This window comes from Vulpes lagopus, chromosome 16, assembly GCF_018345385.1.
Source record: "Vulpes lagopus strain Blue_001 chromosome 16, ASM1834538v1, whole genome shotgun sequence".
NCBI classification, from domain to species: Eukaryota; Metazoa; Chordata; class Mammalia; order Carnivora; family Canidae; genus Vulpes; species Vulpes lagopus.
The window spans coordinates 42,661,259-42,678,621 of NC_054839.1; positions in this window are offsets into that span (position 1 = coordinate 42,661,259).

Consider the following 17,363-nt stretch of genomic DNA (forward strand, 5'->3'; position numbering starts at 1 on the left):
AATATCTTTGATATCAGCAATAGAAACGTTTTTCCAGATATGACTCCTTAGGCAAAGAAAACAAAAGCAAAATTAGCTATTAGAACTCCAGTAAAACAAAACCTTTGCTAGGGGAAGGAACCATCAACAAAACCACGTGAAACTAATATAACCCTGTTAATTATGCTTGAATAAAAAAAATAATTTGAAGTCACCATGTTTAAGAAATCTTGATCCAGATTTTTTTTTAGCCATTTCAATATACTGCCTAAGATCGGGCTCAATATTTATTCATTAAATATTGTACAATTATTTGCATTTCATGATTTAATATTTGATATTGAAACATATTATTCTAATGCAATATTTGATGTCTTCTTTACATTTTGTATTTTTTTTCCTCTTCAAAACATTTTATATAAAATATTTATTCACCAAGGCCCATACAGAGGTATCTCTCAATTTATCCAACGTGCTGGACAAATACTTTCTACTATGCCAAGCATTAGAAAGGGAAACACAGTTGTAAAAGATAAATCACTTCTCATTTCACTTCTTTACTTATTGAGAGGTTTTTCCCACCAGTGCACTACATACACCTCCAAGAGATACAAAGCTCAAATCTAGCCATGGTCAATTTTTGGAAGTCAGCAACATGTCTCCGTTTTCCAGGGTAAAATAAACTGTACCTGACCACCTTCACAAACACTCATACCCGCCTTTGTTCAGCATTTCTTGATTTTTTTCTAGGACTACATTACTACTGTGGTCTTTCGTCTTCTATTTTAATGAGATAACTTATTTCTTGGACTTTTCTGTCTCCTAGGAACTCAATACAGTCATACCCCTTTTGAACATAGGCATGGTACATATATCTTCTGTTTTCTAGTATGCTTTTCCTTTCATTAAACCATGGACCTTAATTTAGGGCAAATATCTGCCTAGGTTGGAGAATGTTATTTATCTCTCACTGCCATGTTTTCTAAAAAGTAAGACCTAAGCCACATACCTAAAAAAGTGTAGTAAACAGAAACTTAGCAACTTATTGATTATATGACTCAGAACCAAATAGAGATGGAAACAAAAAATCCTTGGAAGCAGATTTTTCTCTCAGTTCTGTGTAGTTTTGTTTATTTGCCCTTTTAGGAGATGATATGGCAAACTTGAAGTGCTATAAACACTTCAAGAGACACCAGCTGCACTAATGATAGGAGGGCAAAAAACAGAGGAAAATGTTCTCATAATGGGAAAGATTTAAAGAAAAAAGTACACTATAAGAAGATGATTCCAGAGGCTTTTGAGGAAAGAGGATGGGGGAAAAATGTATTTTTTAGTGATTCCAAGTGGTCTTTGTGATTGAGATTTTGCCTGTTAATTCTTGACCAAATGTTTATAATCCGAAATTTACTGAAATTTACTTTAAAATATCTATATATGCATATCTAGGTTAATTGTCTGCAACTTTGGAAGTGGCTAATTATCACTTGAAGGTCTCTATTAATAGGTATACACTACATAAATGGCTATGACCAACCGTTATCTAAATTTGTACTAGGAGGTTTTTTTGTTTTGTTATGTTTGTTTTTTTAATTTGATGGTAGAGATGCTAGAAATAATTTCTCTGTAGAAATGGATAATGTTCAAAAATGTTTGGCAAAAAGATTATATAGGCATTACCATCTTTTCATGAATAAAGTATAAAACACGGGATGCCTGGGTGGCTCAGTGGTTGAGCATCTGTCTTCGGCTCAGGGTCCTGGGATCCAGGCCCACATCAGGCTCTCTCCCTGTTTCTGCCTCTCTCTCTGTCTCTCATGAATAAATAAATAAAATCTTTAAAAAATATAAAACTTGAGAAACTCAGCAGCCACATGCTTACTGAAAAACTCTATCACCTGACCTTATTAAAACACAGGAGTAAACACTTGATCTAGGTGCTTCTCAAATGCCTAATAATGGAGGTGGGGTGTAGGAGGTCATCTGCTAGCTTTATACTGACAATTTGTACAGCCTTTTTTTTTTTTTTTTTGCCTTCTTCATATTAAATGTTTTTATCTGTAGACAAACTTTTAGTGTAATATGCCACCTGCTATAGTGATACTAGGGGATGAGGAAAACACAGTATTTATTGAAATAATCTGAAAATTGTTTATTTTATTCAAATAATGCCATAGTAATTCCTTTCCCTTTGATCCATTTGTAAAACTGGTATTTACTTCTGCTTTTTATTAATTGAAAAGAAAATTAGTTCTCAGTTATAGCTCAATGCCAAACACATGTAATAGTCCTTTAAGGATAATTAGAGCTATGAGTAGGAGAGCCTCTTTATCATAACAGATGCCTCAGCAGTCTTATTATCTGGCCAGTTGTTACAATCTTTAGGTAGAGAGTACAATTCTAGGAACAAGGTTCCTAATTTAAAATTCTAATTTTTATTCATTTGGGAATTAATTCATTAAATCATCTAATATTCTTGCCTGCTACTCTTTGCCAAGGACTGAAGATATGAAAGCAGAAAAGAAACAGTCTCTTTTTCTGAAAGAGCTTACAAGCTGTGGAAAGAAACAGTCAAGGAATTATTACACAGTGTATAATGACATGAATTCATAGGCTGAAACCCTGAGATTCAGAAAGCATAATTCTTTCAAGAATTACAGGGTATTCAGTGGATCTGGAGCATAAGCAGGGAGGGAAAGCAATGGAATGTGAGCTAAGGGCGGCTGATACCTAGAGGTCAGCTCTAGTTTGGATTTTTCCTGAGGGCAATGGTGTGAAATTGAAAAGTTTTTAAATGTGAAGTGGCATTCTCTCCATAGAGCCCTCCGCCCAACAGCTCCTTTTCATAGCTCAGTAGACAGTGAACGCCTGAGGCATATTCCAGAGTGAGACTATTTTGTCCTTTACAGAAGTCATTGTCACTGTCACCCTGGAGACTGTATCCTCCCTGAGTGTCAGGAAAGCCAGAAGCACTGCCTTTATTCTCAGTGAAAAGTCATCCATAACAAGGTATCCTTCCCTGAACCTCTAAGTAGATTTTTTTTGTTTTGTTTTGTTTTGTTTTATTGTTTGCTATCTCTTCTTTTGACAATAAGACCTAAAAAGCCTTTTACTCAGTGGAACTTACCTCATCACATCCTAAATGTCTGGAAAGCTATGGGTAGGTGAAAAATGCAAGACAGTCTCCTGTTCAAATTTTTGACCTTCCACATTTTCTGAAGAAAAATGGAGGTGCTGATGAAGAGGGTAATCCCAAACAGAACAGAGCTCACACTCTAGGACCCAGAAGCTAAGGCTAGAAAAGAAACCTAGATCCAGTTATGTTAATGTTGAAAAGCTACCTTAGAATAGAATCAGAATGTAGTAATGGGGACAATGTTTGAGTCCATTATATACACTAAATGCTGCTTTCTTTTTTGGGCAAAGAGTACTAAGGAAAATTTGTTCTTAATCAGAAAACTTTATGTTAGATATCTAAAATTTCAAAATATTTTGATGAAGCTTTAATGTATTATCTGAAAGATATTTCTTTTTATATTTATCTATCCCAAACCTGAAAGATGTTCCATGCCATTTATGTGTGTGCATTACAGCATGTATTACATTATCTGTTGTTTCCTGTTTTTCTTTTTTCTTTTTTGTAAAACAGCTTCAATTTCCATTTTGGTGCTAGTGAATTGATGAGAAGTCACTTAATTTACAGATAAATAGGACCTATTTTATAATCTATTTCTTTCACCAAAATAAGGTGCTTTTGTTCTTGTTTTTCTTTCTGCCCGTACATTTTTCTCAATTCTTTAGCATGTTGTAATCTTAAAAAATAAGCTATAGGAACAGCTGGGTGGCTCAGCAGGTTGAGCATCTGCCTTTGGCTCAGGGTGTGATCCCGGAATCCCGGGATCGAGTCCACATCGGGCTCCTTGCATCGAGTCTGTTTCTCCCTCTGCCTATGTCTCTGCCTCTCTCTCTGTGTCTCTCATGAATAAATAAATAAAATCTTAAAAAAAATAAGCTATAAGATATGAAGGTGTATTTTTTAGGAGGGTGAGTTTTAAACATCACAATTCACAAAGATGTAAAAATTATAAAAATGTACATCAATTTCAGTGACTCTTGGGATGTAGAGTTTTACTACATTTTTTGATATTTCTTTGTAAAGAAATAGTTTCATAAATTCTCACCAAGAGTGGAAATACCTTGTTATTTTTTTCCTCTTTCTTATAAACTTCCTTTTTTGTTCTGTAGGTCGCTGTTGTGAGAATTATAAAAGGCCCCCAAAAAATCAAGTGTGATTTTTAGGTTGAACTTTCATACCCATTGCTATAATCAGCATGTTTTTATTTCATTTCTCAAAAGGGAGATAAATATTTTCCTAACTGAAGCTTTTCTTTTTCAACAAAAACTTACTCTATCATATATGTTTTACTTCCAAAAATAGTACACTAGGATTCTCTCACTAAACGGGAGAGTACAAGGAAACTCAAAATATGCTCATCAGTCTCAGAATAAGAAAAGAAAAAAACCCAAAAAACTATATACTCTTTTATTTCTGAGGATGCAGAAAGGTAAAGGAAAAACATTAAACCATAAAACCACCAACAAAAAATCCAGTATTTAGTAAAGTTGATTTATCCCAAATAAAATTTATCATGGTTGATCTTAATATTTTTATTTTAAAATTTTTAAGATTTTATTTATTTATTCATTCATGAAAGACGCAGATAGAGAAAGAGAGAGAGAGAGGCAGGCAGAGGCACAGGCAGAGGGAGAAGCAGGCTCCATGCTAGGAGCCTGCCGTGGGACTCAATCTCGGGTCTCCAGGATCATGCCCGTGGGTCAAAGGCAGGCGCTAAACTGCTGAGCCACCCCAGGATCCCCTGATCTTAATATTTTTAAAGGTCTATGATATCTAAAAGATGCGTGGGTGCCCGGGTGTCCCAGTCAATTAAGCTTATGACTTCAGCTCAGGTCATGATCTCAGAGTCCTAGGATTGAGCCAGGCCTGGAAGCAAACTCCTCCCTCTGCCTTGCTCCCCTATCAAGCCCCACCTCAGGCTCTGAGCTCAGCAGAGTCAGCATCTCTCTCTCCCTTTGCCCCTCCCCTTGCTCATGCTCTCTCTCAAATAAATAATTAAAATCTTAAAAAAAAAAAAAAAAAAAGCTTGTTCTTTTTTAATCCCTAAAAAACAGATAGTACTGGTCTTCTACATTATTTCCTGCAGAATGTGTATGGATACGTAAATTGACATCATATTACATATTTATACACACACTTACATGTTAAAATAAAACAAAACCTTTTAATAGATTTAGTATTTTCCTAAGTAACTATCTTAAAAAATATATCCATACCCATACATTGGGAGATGATTCTCCATGGACTTTCTTCATAATTAAAACAACCATTTTCCAGATATTTCAAGGATGTTTGTCTAGAGAATAGCCTTGGAAGATAGATATACTCTCTCTCTCTTCAGGGTAAACTACAGATACTTTTCCTTAACAAAACAATATGTTGCCTCTTTGCAGGGTAATATTGGAGCAGTTTTGCTAGCAGCCTGCTTAGAAAATTGAGAGTTTCCTAGGCTTATAGTTTCTTAGCTGGGATACAAAACCATGGTACATATGAAGTATCTGTCTGGGCCCCTCCATGTCCCTTCTATGGAACTTGGGGAGTAAAATGAGCTGATGCAAATGTAGAAGTGATCCTGCCTCTTGTACCATAAATGATATAGGCATTTGACTAGAACCTGGAAATCTTGATTCTCTAACACCATTCATAAAATAGTGGTAGGCAAACTTGTCCAGTTACTAATAGGCTGAAATCTCAAAATTTTTACAATTCTTTTTTTCTTTTTTAATTTTTACAATTCTTAACACCTTACTACATACATAACTACACCAGTAAATAACATAAAGTGACATCTATCTTATGTATCTTTCTATTGTTTATATAAGGTTACATGAGTAAAGTGGACAGTTCTTAAATGACCAAATTAATGAGCTTTCACTAATATATACCTACCGTGGGGGCACAAAATATAGACAAATTCTGTCACTTTAGCAATTTCTCTTGTATCTTTTTCAATCAGCCCCTACTATGAACATTATCAATAATTGTTTTTATTTCTTTCCCCGTAAATTAGTTTTACCTATTCTTCTATTTTTAAGATTTATTTATTTATTTGAGAGAGAGAGAGAAAGAGAGAGAGAGAAAGACAGAATGTGCAAGCACAAGCAGGAGGGCAGGACGGGGGAGGGTAGAGAATCTCAAGTAGACTCTGTTGAGTGCAGAGCCTGATATGGTGCTTGATCTCACGACCTCAAGGATCGCTGACTTGGCTGAGATCAAGAGTCAGACATTGAACTGAGGCACCCAGGTGCCCCTAGTTTTTCCTATTCTTGAAGTTCATTTATATTAAAACATTTTGTGGGGTTCTTTGTAGTCTACTGTGTCTTCTCAAAATAATGTTCCCCAAACTGATCCATATTGTTGTGTAAATTATATTTTGCTATTTATTGCTGAGTAGAATTTCATTGAATTTATTGTGCAGTTTGTTACCCATTCTTTTGTTGATAGACACCTGTATTTTTTCCAGTTTTTAGTTCTTATGAATAAAACCGAATCAAATATTCATGTATAAGGCTCTTTATGAACATATGTTGGGTAAGTATCTAAAAGTGCAATGAATAGATCACATGAGGTATTTTAAAATAGGCATATTGGCATACATTTAACTTTTAAAGAAACTATCAACTGTTTGCCAAAATGACTACCATTTTATATTCCTACCAGCAAAGTACGAGAGTTCTAGTTACTCTTCATTGTCTCCAATATTTTAGTTTTTTAATTATACCCATCCTAGTGGGTGTGACTCATTGTGATTTTATTTTAATTTCCTGGGTGAGAAACAATGTCAGTAATTTTTCATGTGCTTATTGGTTATTGGTATATACTCTTTTATGGAGTGCCTGATTGGATTTGTCATATTTAAAAAACTGGGCTATTTATCTTATTATTGATTTGTAGAGATCTTTTATATATCATTTTTCAGATACACACATATACACATACACATATACATATATAATATATACATGTGTGTTAAATACTTCCATACATACATATTATATATGTGTATTAAATACTTCCAATCTATAGCTTTCATTTTTATGTTCTTAATGGTAAATTCTGATAAATGGGTTTTATTTTTTGTGAAGTTCTATTTATGTTTTTAAAAACTTTTTGATAGGGGTACCATAGTAAATGTTTAATCTATTTTTTTATCATTTGATATATGTATTGAAGCACATTGTTTTTCTTTACATACTGTTTTTCTTAAAAGCTATCCAGTTGTTCTAATACATTTGTTGAAGACTTGCCCTAATGCAATTCAATGGCCTGTGTATGTATCTTAACATGTTAAATGCCTTTAATATCCCAATGTTGAACTCAGTAGTCATTTCCAGATCTGTTGATTATTGGTGTTTTCCGGGCCAAAGGCAGGCGCCAAACCGCTGCGCCACCCAGGGATCCCTGGTGTTTGTAATTTTGACTAAGAATTTAGTTAAAATTTTATCTGTACCTGAATATAGTATCTATATATCAACCCAGAAGCTATTTCTGCATGAAACAAGCAAGTTTTCCAAATAAATATTTCAATTTTGGTTTACAATGTCTTGTTCAGATTAGTAGCTTGATTGCCTCAAAATATAAAGGATATTTTATAAAAGCAGCATATGGATAGCTTAAAACAGTTGCTTTTGGACTATTTTATAGACCACATAAGAAATTTACATGAAGGCTCATACTTATTGGCTAATTTTCCTATCTCTTACTCTGATTCAAATTTACACAGGTTCACAGGGCTCTTCAATATAAAACATACTATTTGTATATACATATGATAGAAGGAAACCACTAAAAATGTGAAGTAATAAGATATTCTATCTCTGTACATATACAACAAATAAAACATTTGCTAATAGAAATGCAATTTTTAATTCTTCAAATAACTATAGAGAGCTTTTAAGATTCATTTTGGTCAGCATAGTAATTACTTCCTGAATAAACTTTTAAGGTAATGGATTTTTAAAATTCTCTTTTCTCAAACCATTCAAGCCAAAACTTCCTGAAACTTTTTGCAAAATCCTAAAAATATTACTGATGCTAAGGTATTCATACTGTTTCATATGTAAAGTCTCTATAAATGATGGCATTATATGTTATGCATCTCTAATAGATAATTTCCATTACATTTTAGTAATCTACACAACACCACAGGAGATGGTAATAGACATGGAAGCCAAACTTAATGTTAATGAACTTTCTACATTTATTAGACACTTTGGGTAGAGTTTTTGCATGGTGTGCAAGGGAGTGGAAGCACAACTCTAATTGGCCTTAATTGGAGATGCATAATTAATTCTCTTCATACTGTGCTAAAAATCCCAAAGTCTGTTGTTTCAATTGGACTCTAAATATGAAGATATAAAAACTGTGGTACAGTAATAATGTTTATTAAAATAAGCTTTGAGATATAAAATATTTTTTATAAAATAATCATGGATCTTTGATATGTGAATTATTCTTCCTTTCATAGAAGACTAACAAATCAATATTTAAAGGTACATGTTGGAAGGATGATAGCATGAATTCTCCTTATACAAACTAGTATTTTAAAAAGGCACTTGAAAGAGTATAGTATAGTGGAACTAGTAAATAAATAAAGTAAAATTAAGGATTGAGATTAAACTCTTTTAAAAAAGTATTAAACCTATATTAGGAAAAGTTTTGAAGCAATATACATTACTTCAGGATTAATTGCCTGTCCTAACTAATTCATAAAATAATAATTTGAATCTTCTATTTTATTATTCCCCATAAATATTAAATCATGAAAATGTATATTACTTTCATAATGATATGATATGGGAGCATTTATATATAGAAAAGAAAGCATGATTATGGGGAAAAAAACAAAGCATGATGTTGCAACTATGAAACCGTTTTAATTTTATTTCAAATCCATTTAAATGCATTTTTAAATCAATAAGGAACTGACTATAATCAGATCACATTATGCTGTAATTGACTTGTTGAGTTTAATGTGATAAGAAATTGTTAAGAGGCATGTCTTGTACATTATTAATTAGAAAGATCAATTTTTGGATGATCTTATCAATGCTTAAAGATAAGCTGATGATGCAATGAAGAACTGTGGGTACTGCTCCTTTTTTCCTTTGACATTAGTAATTAATATCTTTGTCTTTACATTAAAACAATTGTATATATTTATTTACCTTTAAAATAACCAAATTCTTCTGTACTTTGCCATTAGTTGTTCTTGAATTTTAAAAATAATTGAAATGCTGAAGGCAAAAATGCAGTTTCCTTTTGTGCAGGATGCTTCTATCAATAGAGAGGAACATTTTTGCTGATTCATTCAAAGATGTTTTAAAGTTTTAATTATTCTCAATTTCTCACATATGGAAGAATGGCTTTCTTTTTTTGCCCAAAATTTCTAAATAATTGCTTTAACATTGTTTAACCCAACAAAAGGAAATACTGATAATTATAAAGTTTAGAGAAAATATATCCACCATTCTAATTTTTCTATGTGATATGGTTCACCCATTTGTGCAGCTACTCTGGAAAACTGTGTGGAGGTTCCTCAAAGAGTTAAAAATAGATTTGCCCTACGACCCAGCAATTGCACTGCTGGAGATTTACCCCAAAGATACAGATGCAATGAAACGCCGGGACACCTGCACCCCAATGTTTATAGCAACAATGTCCACAATAGCCAAACTGTGGAAGGAGCCTCGGTGTCTATTGAAAAATGAATGGATAAAGAAGATGTGGTCTATGTATACAATGGAATATTACTCAGCCATTAGAAATGACAAATACCCACCATTCGCTTCGACATGGATGGAACTGGAGGGTATTATGCTGAGTGAAATAAGTCAATCGGAGAAAGGACAAACATTATATGGTCTCATTCATCTGGGGAATATAAAATATAGTGAAAGGGAATAAAGGGAATAAAAGAAAAAATGAGTGGGAAATATCAGAAAGGGAGACAGAAAATGAGAGACCCCTAACTCTGGGAAACAAACAGAGGGTGGTGGAAAGGGAGGTGGGTGGGGGGTGGGGGTGACTGGGTGATGGGCACTGAGGGGGCCACTTGATGGGATGAGCATTGGGTGTTATGCTGTATGTTGGCAAATTGAACTCCAATGAAAAAAGATAGAATCATAGAAAGAAAAAGAAAATGGTTCACCCATAAGCTTAAGATGAAACGCAATTAGAGATTAAATTCAGAGAGACAAAGTACAGTGTACCTTCGTAAATCCACAGATGATATGAAATAGTTTCAGTATTAAAAAATGAGAAGACTCATTTCTAATATCGGAAGGGAGTAGGGTAAAAACCTGAGGGAGTGAAATTTTGTTCAATATAAGGGAGAATGCCAAGTTTTATTCACCCATTATACATGAAGTATATTATAATGCTGCCTCTTACAAGGTGCTCACTAAATATTTCCTGAATGAATGGGTGGATGAGTAATGGTTAACACAGCTAAATCAAGTCAGTCACTTTCAGAACTAGATATTTCTTTACTTGAATTTATTTACGAAACAATCAGTTTTTTGCTAACAGTTTTTTTTGTTGTTAAAATTAACATAATCATTTTCTAAATGCTTTAAGGAAATTCAGTGCAATTTGAGCAGTAAGTGCCAAGCAAATGGCACCTTTCCTATTTTCACAAAAGATCAGAGTAATCTGGTTTTAAATCATGTCCAGCTACAATAATAAATAATATTTGACCTTTCTTGGCCAGGAAAAAGCAACCAAACTCTTCAGCTAATGGATGAAATGGAGGTTCATACAAAATCAAAAGAAACTTCTTTAAAATAATGATTTCAACTATAGTAGCCTGTAGTAGATACTCACATTTTGACCAGTACAAACACACAAATATAAAGATCTATTTGCCCTGAGTACATGAAAAAAAAAAGTGAAATCTATACTAGATATTATAAGCAAAATTAGGACATTTATATATAATCAGGTCTGATTCCTTCATCTATATTGTTTAATCTTATTTTACTAACCCTCACGCCCAAGATCTTTTTTGATCTATTATAATTCTCAGATCATTCTCTAAGCGCTTTTTACATTAATAATCTTAAAGTGAACTTTTAAAGTTCCATATAAAGTGAACTTTATATATATATATATATATATATATATATTATTGGATGTTATATATATATATATAGTTTTATTGGATGACTAGACTTCACGTCTTTTTAACCTAAGTAAATATCCCCAAATATTCAAGTTTCCAATAATGAGATCAAATAATACATGAGTATGTCACTTCACAGTTCTTTTCCTGGGCACAGTATTTGTGCTGTGCAATTCTCCTATGATACTTATTTTCATTATTTAGTTACCATTCCAGACTGAATTAAGCCGCAGTTTGAGCTTTCAGTTTATGCGATGATGATGACACTATTCTGCAAATAATGGTCCCTCGTCTCTTTTTTTAGTTGTCTATTACTGATAGAGTATGAATAACAAGATCATAAACATTCCTAATTAAGCCATAAGACATGACAGGTTGTGAATTGTGTTGTAATATTTCACACCTAGTGTGTTGCTAAGCATGAGGCTGAAGGCTCTGAGCCATCAATGCACCTAAGCGTGAATTAACACTGTGCAACTTGTGCCCTGGAGTATCTGACTTTGATTATGAAATAGTGAATTTGTTTGGTAATTAAAGAAATAACTCTGTTTTGTGTTTTGTCCTAATTTAATTTTATGCATGCAGATTGGACAATATCAATTTGTTTGGAAAAAGATCTTTCAAATAATTTAACATAAAATATGGAATATAATATTCTGAAACCAAAGAGAAACACTACTGAAATTTCTTGAATACACTATAGCAAGCTTCTCATTTGTTATTTCAATGTATTTACTTTTGACAATGATTGACACAATTTTGTGAAAATGGTTTTAAAGCCTTTGTGGGTTAGTAACTCTTACCTGATGCTCATTATAATGAAATACAGTTCGAATGGTTCTGTCCCACTCAACTATTACCTTAATGCTATAAGTGTAAGACGAGTAAAAAAAAAAAGAGTTATGTTTGAAAGGAAAAACCATAGAGGCAGGTGACTTCTCAAATATAACATAGCTGACATTTAGAAAATAATATAGAGTATACTTTGTGCTACTCAGATAGTACCCCTTATTATACATGTACTTTGAAATAAAATCACTGAAGATAAATAAGTTATAACATAGAGCTAAACACTTTATTTTTTAAGTTACCAGGTATTATATACATATATAACCTACAAAATTGATAATGTGGTAACTACAAAAATTATGTCAGTCCACTTAAATAAATCAATTTAAATGGAAGTATATTATTTTGATAAAACAAATGTTTATTTGAATGCTGTTATTTAATATCATCTTGCTTTTCCTAACAGTCCTATGTTCACAGTAGAATCATAAAAGGTACACCATAAACTATGCTAGATTCCAAAGAATTGATATTAAAAATATACCATTATTTTTAACAATATAGGTTTTAGTGTTAGATAAAACTCAGCTTTCATGTTACTAATCAGAATCCTTCACTTTAGCATAAAGAATTCCCTTTATGGGCAGCCCGGATGGCTCAGCGGTTTAGCTCCTTTAGCGCCCCAGTTCCCTGGGGACTTGGGATCGAGTCCTGCATCCAGCACCCTGCATGGAGCCTGCTTCTCCCTCTGCATGTGTCTCTGCCTCTCTGTCTCTCTCTGTGTCTCTCATGAATAAATGAATAAAATCCTAAAAAAAAAAAAAAAAAGGAATTACCTTTAGCATTTCTTGTGAGGCAGATCTAGGGGTGATGAACTTCCTCAGCTTTTGTTTGGGAAAGTTTTGTGTCCAGTATTGCTGAAGGACAGGTTTACTGGGTAAAGTGTTCTTATTTGATGTTTTCTTTCAATGCTCTGAATATATCATTCCATTCTCTCCTGGACTGCAAGGCTGCTAATGAGAAATCTGCTGATTGCCTTCATGGGTTTTCTTGTATGTATTTCTTATCTCTTTTTGCTTTCAAAATCCTTTGTCTCTGATTTTTGAGTTTTATTATAATGTGTTTTTATGTAATCATTTTGAGTTTGAATTTTCATGAAGATCTATAAGCTTCATGTACCTGCACTTTCTCTCTCTGGCTTCAGTTAATTTGGAGCCATTATTTCTTTAAATAGGCCCTCTGTCTCTTTTTCTCCTATTGGCATTCTCATAATGCAAAAATTGTTTGGTTGATGATACTCCCATTATCCACATAGGATTTACCTATGGGGATTACCTAGAGGTAATTATTGTGTCCATTTGGTGGTATGTTGTGTTTCCTTTATTATAGATAACACATTTGATGAAGCAGTTACCTCTTCTAGACTTTACATACTGTTTTGGTGGGGGAAAGATCTTCACCTGTGGTTGAGTAGAGAGTGCCAGCTGGGTGGAGGTAGCAGTTCCAGCTGCAGCAAAGGCCCAGGGGTGTAGTCATCATGCAGCTCCATCAGCTACAGTCAGCCTTAGTGAAGAGGACAGGGATTCTCAGTGGCCAAGGCTGTGGGTTTCAGTAGTGGTGGTGAAGGCTGGTAGGGTCTTCTATGTCGAAAGCTGATCAAGGACCTCTTGGTTTCTTTTTTCCCACAGAGATGTCATGGCTGAGAGAATACCTCATGGCAACAGGTCTGGCCTGTAGGCACACTAGCAATGGTAGAAGCATCATGTCTGATAAGTGATGCCTTTGGAGCAGCCAGAGCCCTGGCAACTGGAGCACAGGTGCTCACAGAATGAAAGTAACTTCAGGGTCCAGGACACTATCTACCCCTCCCAATCTCTCCCCCACTCCGAGTGGTTCCTGTGCCTGAGCAGCTGTAGAGAAGAGTCTAAAGTTCTGGTCCATGTGATAGAGCCATGGTTCTGAGGTGTGGGGGTGTTTGCATGGCTGGGAGAGAGGCTGGCTGCCGTTGTCCTGGAGAGTGCAACAGCACTCCTTCTGAGGGGTGTACAGCAGCTTTCTCTCTCCATGTGTATGGGGCAGCATGGTTGTTGGTTACTTACCTCAGTGGCAAAAACTGCCGGTGTCTTCTGTGGGGCAGGCTGCAGGGGTCCACAATAAACACTATGGGTCCTCCACTATGAAAGATGTGGGGAATCTGGCTTATTTTTGTCCATAGACTGAGACAGAATATATGGCCTATATACATACACGAGTGAGAGTACGTGTAGTAGAGCAATGATTCAAGGAATAGAAAGGATAATTTTAGTTGAATAGTAGAATCAATGGAATTAGTCATTCATTAAATGTATCAAATATTTTAAAAATAAGCTAAATTTTGAGAATAGCTTTTTCCTTAGTTTATTGTGGGGCTGTTACCAAAAATAATGCTCACAAGGTACACTTAACTTGTGGAGGTGTGTGAATAATTTTACTATTGATTTTGACCTGACATAACTCAGGTGAAGTTATCAAGCAGGCAGGCAGAATGTGAAGCATTTGCAATTGTTACTATTTCCGTCTTATAGAGAATATAGAATGCTGAGTATGAATAGCCTATATTCTATGCCTGAAGTCACATGACCAGTAAGTCATGTAAGAAAGCAGCAGGTAATCCAGAATCTCTGCTCTTATACCCTACCATTTCCTGCTCTAAAACTTCAATTTGCCCCATCAGAAAGACCATCGAGAGGGATAACTTTTATTCTGTTGTCTAAGGCACAAAGTTGAGGATCACCCTTGGTTTAGCTTGAGAGCATCCAAAATAGAAGCATTTTAACTTTTTAGTAATTACAGTAGTATTTCTACCCTTTACATTTCTGGTTATAGTAAGAGAACATGATACATTAGTCTTTCTCCTTTTTAAAAATATTTTATTTATTAATTCAGGATAGAGACACAGAGAAGCAGAAACACAGAAACACAGAGAGGAAGCAGGCTCCCCCGATTTGGGACTTGATCCTGGGACTCCAGGATAACTCCCTGAGCCAAAGGCAGACACTCAACCACGGAGTCACCCAGATGTCTCACATTAGTCTTCCCAACTCACCAGCCACCTGGCTGGATCCCCTTATTGCAGTGTCACTCACGGACTAATTTTAGTCCAGAAATTGTTATGTGTCTACACTAGATAATTACTTATATTGAAGGTATTAAATTCGAAATTTTATAGTAATTTGATAGAGTGATCCTATGTCCATTGACTGTAATGATAAAAATTAAGGGCTTTATACTTTATGTATCACTTTAATTTCACTTTTCCAGTAACTTTATTTCTACTTTATTTTATAAAAGTATTGATCAATGGCAAACTGAGGGAAAAACACTGATTCCTTATTATCAATAGTCTCAGAAGTACTCACCTTGTACTCAATAATTCTTATACTCTAATCTGAGAGTTATTTACAAAAAGAATCCTGATAATCCATTATGTCCATGATCTTGTCTCTTCCTATTTTTATATTATGGCATTTTTATATAATAAAATTTTATATTATGACATCTTTAGGAATTAGAGTGGCATAACTCATAGCTCTAACACCAAACCGCTTGTAATTTCCAGTATAAACCTATACATTCGTTACTTATGCTAGCTCTGTTATTTTAATGTCCTTTCTCCAAAATGCCTACCCTTACACTAATGCAGTTGGTTTACTTTCTCCAACTCAATATGTGAGCAGAGATGCTTGCTTTTATAATTCTATCATGACTCCACTTAGTATCAGTTGTGTTTCCTATTTCCTTCCAAATGCCTTTGTTTAATTCTAAGATTGACTTAATCCAATATGTTATATTTGCTCTTTTTTCTTCTCAAATAAAACATTTATTTTCCAATAAGACATGAGGGAAAAGATTGAATCTTACTTATGTTAATGTGTCCAGTGCCTAATATAAGTATATTGAATATAAGGTTTGAAAGTAAAAAGAACTTAATAGGAGGAGGGTAAGATGGGAATAGAATATTATTAGAAGTTAAGCTGTAAAATGGGGGTTGTAGAATACATGGGAATTCAAGTTAATATTATTGCACAATAAGCGACTTCAAATTTAATGGATTAAACTTAAATCATCATTTTTTAAAGATTCTGTGGATCAGAAATATGGGCAGGGTTTGACATGAAAGCAATTTATTTAAGATAAATACAGAAGCCTAAGGTTTTGCTTCTTATTTCATTTTATGAGGTTACTCGTTTGTATCCCATTGGTGGTTTAGTTCATTTGAATGGTGTAAAATGGGTTTGCTCACCTGTTTCATGCATAAACAGAAATGTCTGAAAGGCTGAAAAATTTTACACCTGGAAATATTAAACCCAGTGGTAGTTTCAGGGTAGTTGGACTTCTTACATGTCAACTAGCTTTGCTCAGACTGATGTTCCAACAGAACAAAGTTAAAACTGATAGCCTCTTTTGACCTAGCCTTAGAAGATATACAGCTTTCTTCCCACATACTCTGTTGGTCAAAGCAGTTATAAGCTTGTCCAGATTGAAGGAGAGGGAGATTAAATTCTGTCTCCTGATGGGAAAATGACAGGTTCATACTGAAAAAGAACATTGGGATGGGAAATGTTGGTATCTCTTGAAAATGCAAACTATTAACCTAGAAATAGGTGAGATTACAAAAATAAACTAGGAAAAACAGAAGACTGAGGTCTTAATTTTGAAAATGCATTCATTTATCAAATGGCAAGAATAGGGGAACCCATGAGTCAGACATAAAAAAAAGTGAGTAAGTTAGGAAGAAAATTAGAAAATTCAATGAAATGGAAAATGAGAAAGTCCACTAAGAGTAAGCAATTATACAGAGGTATCTAGGAGAAGAAAACTATCATGATCAGTTAATTAAGGGGATCAGCATCTGATAATAGCCTCATGGTAGGTATGGTAATAGATTCTTGAAAGAGAAAAATCTCAGTTTTGTTGACATTAAGAATTCCTCCCCAAATGCCAGATTCTAATTTTAATTACTCCTGTTACTAGATGGATGATATTGGGCAAAATACTTAAATGTTTATGCAGTGTGCTCTCATCTCATTGGCTTGTTGTGAAGATTAACGTAAGTTATACATGGTTAGAACAATGCCTGGAAAATCTTAAGCATATACATATATACTTAATATATTTACATATATATGTGTTTATATACCTCTCTCTCTCTCTCTATATATATATATATATATATAGTGCTTGTTTTATTTATTTATTTATTTATTCATTCATTCATTCATTCATTTTTCCATTCATTAATTCATTCATAAGAGACACACACACAGAGAGAGAGAGAGAGAGACACACACACAGGCAGAG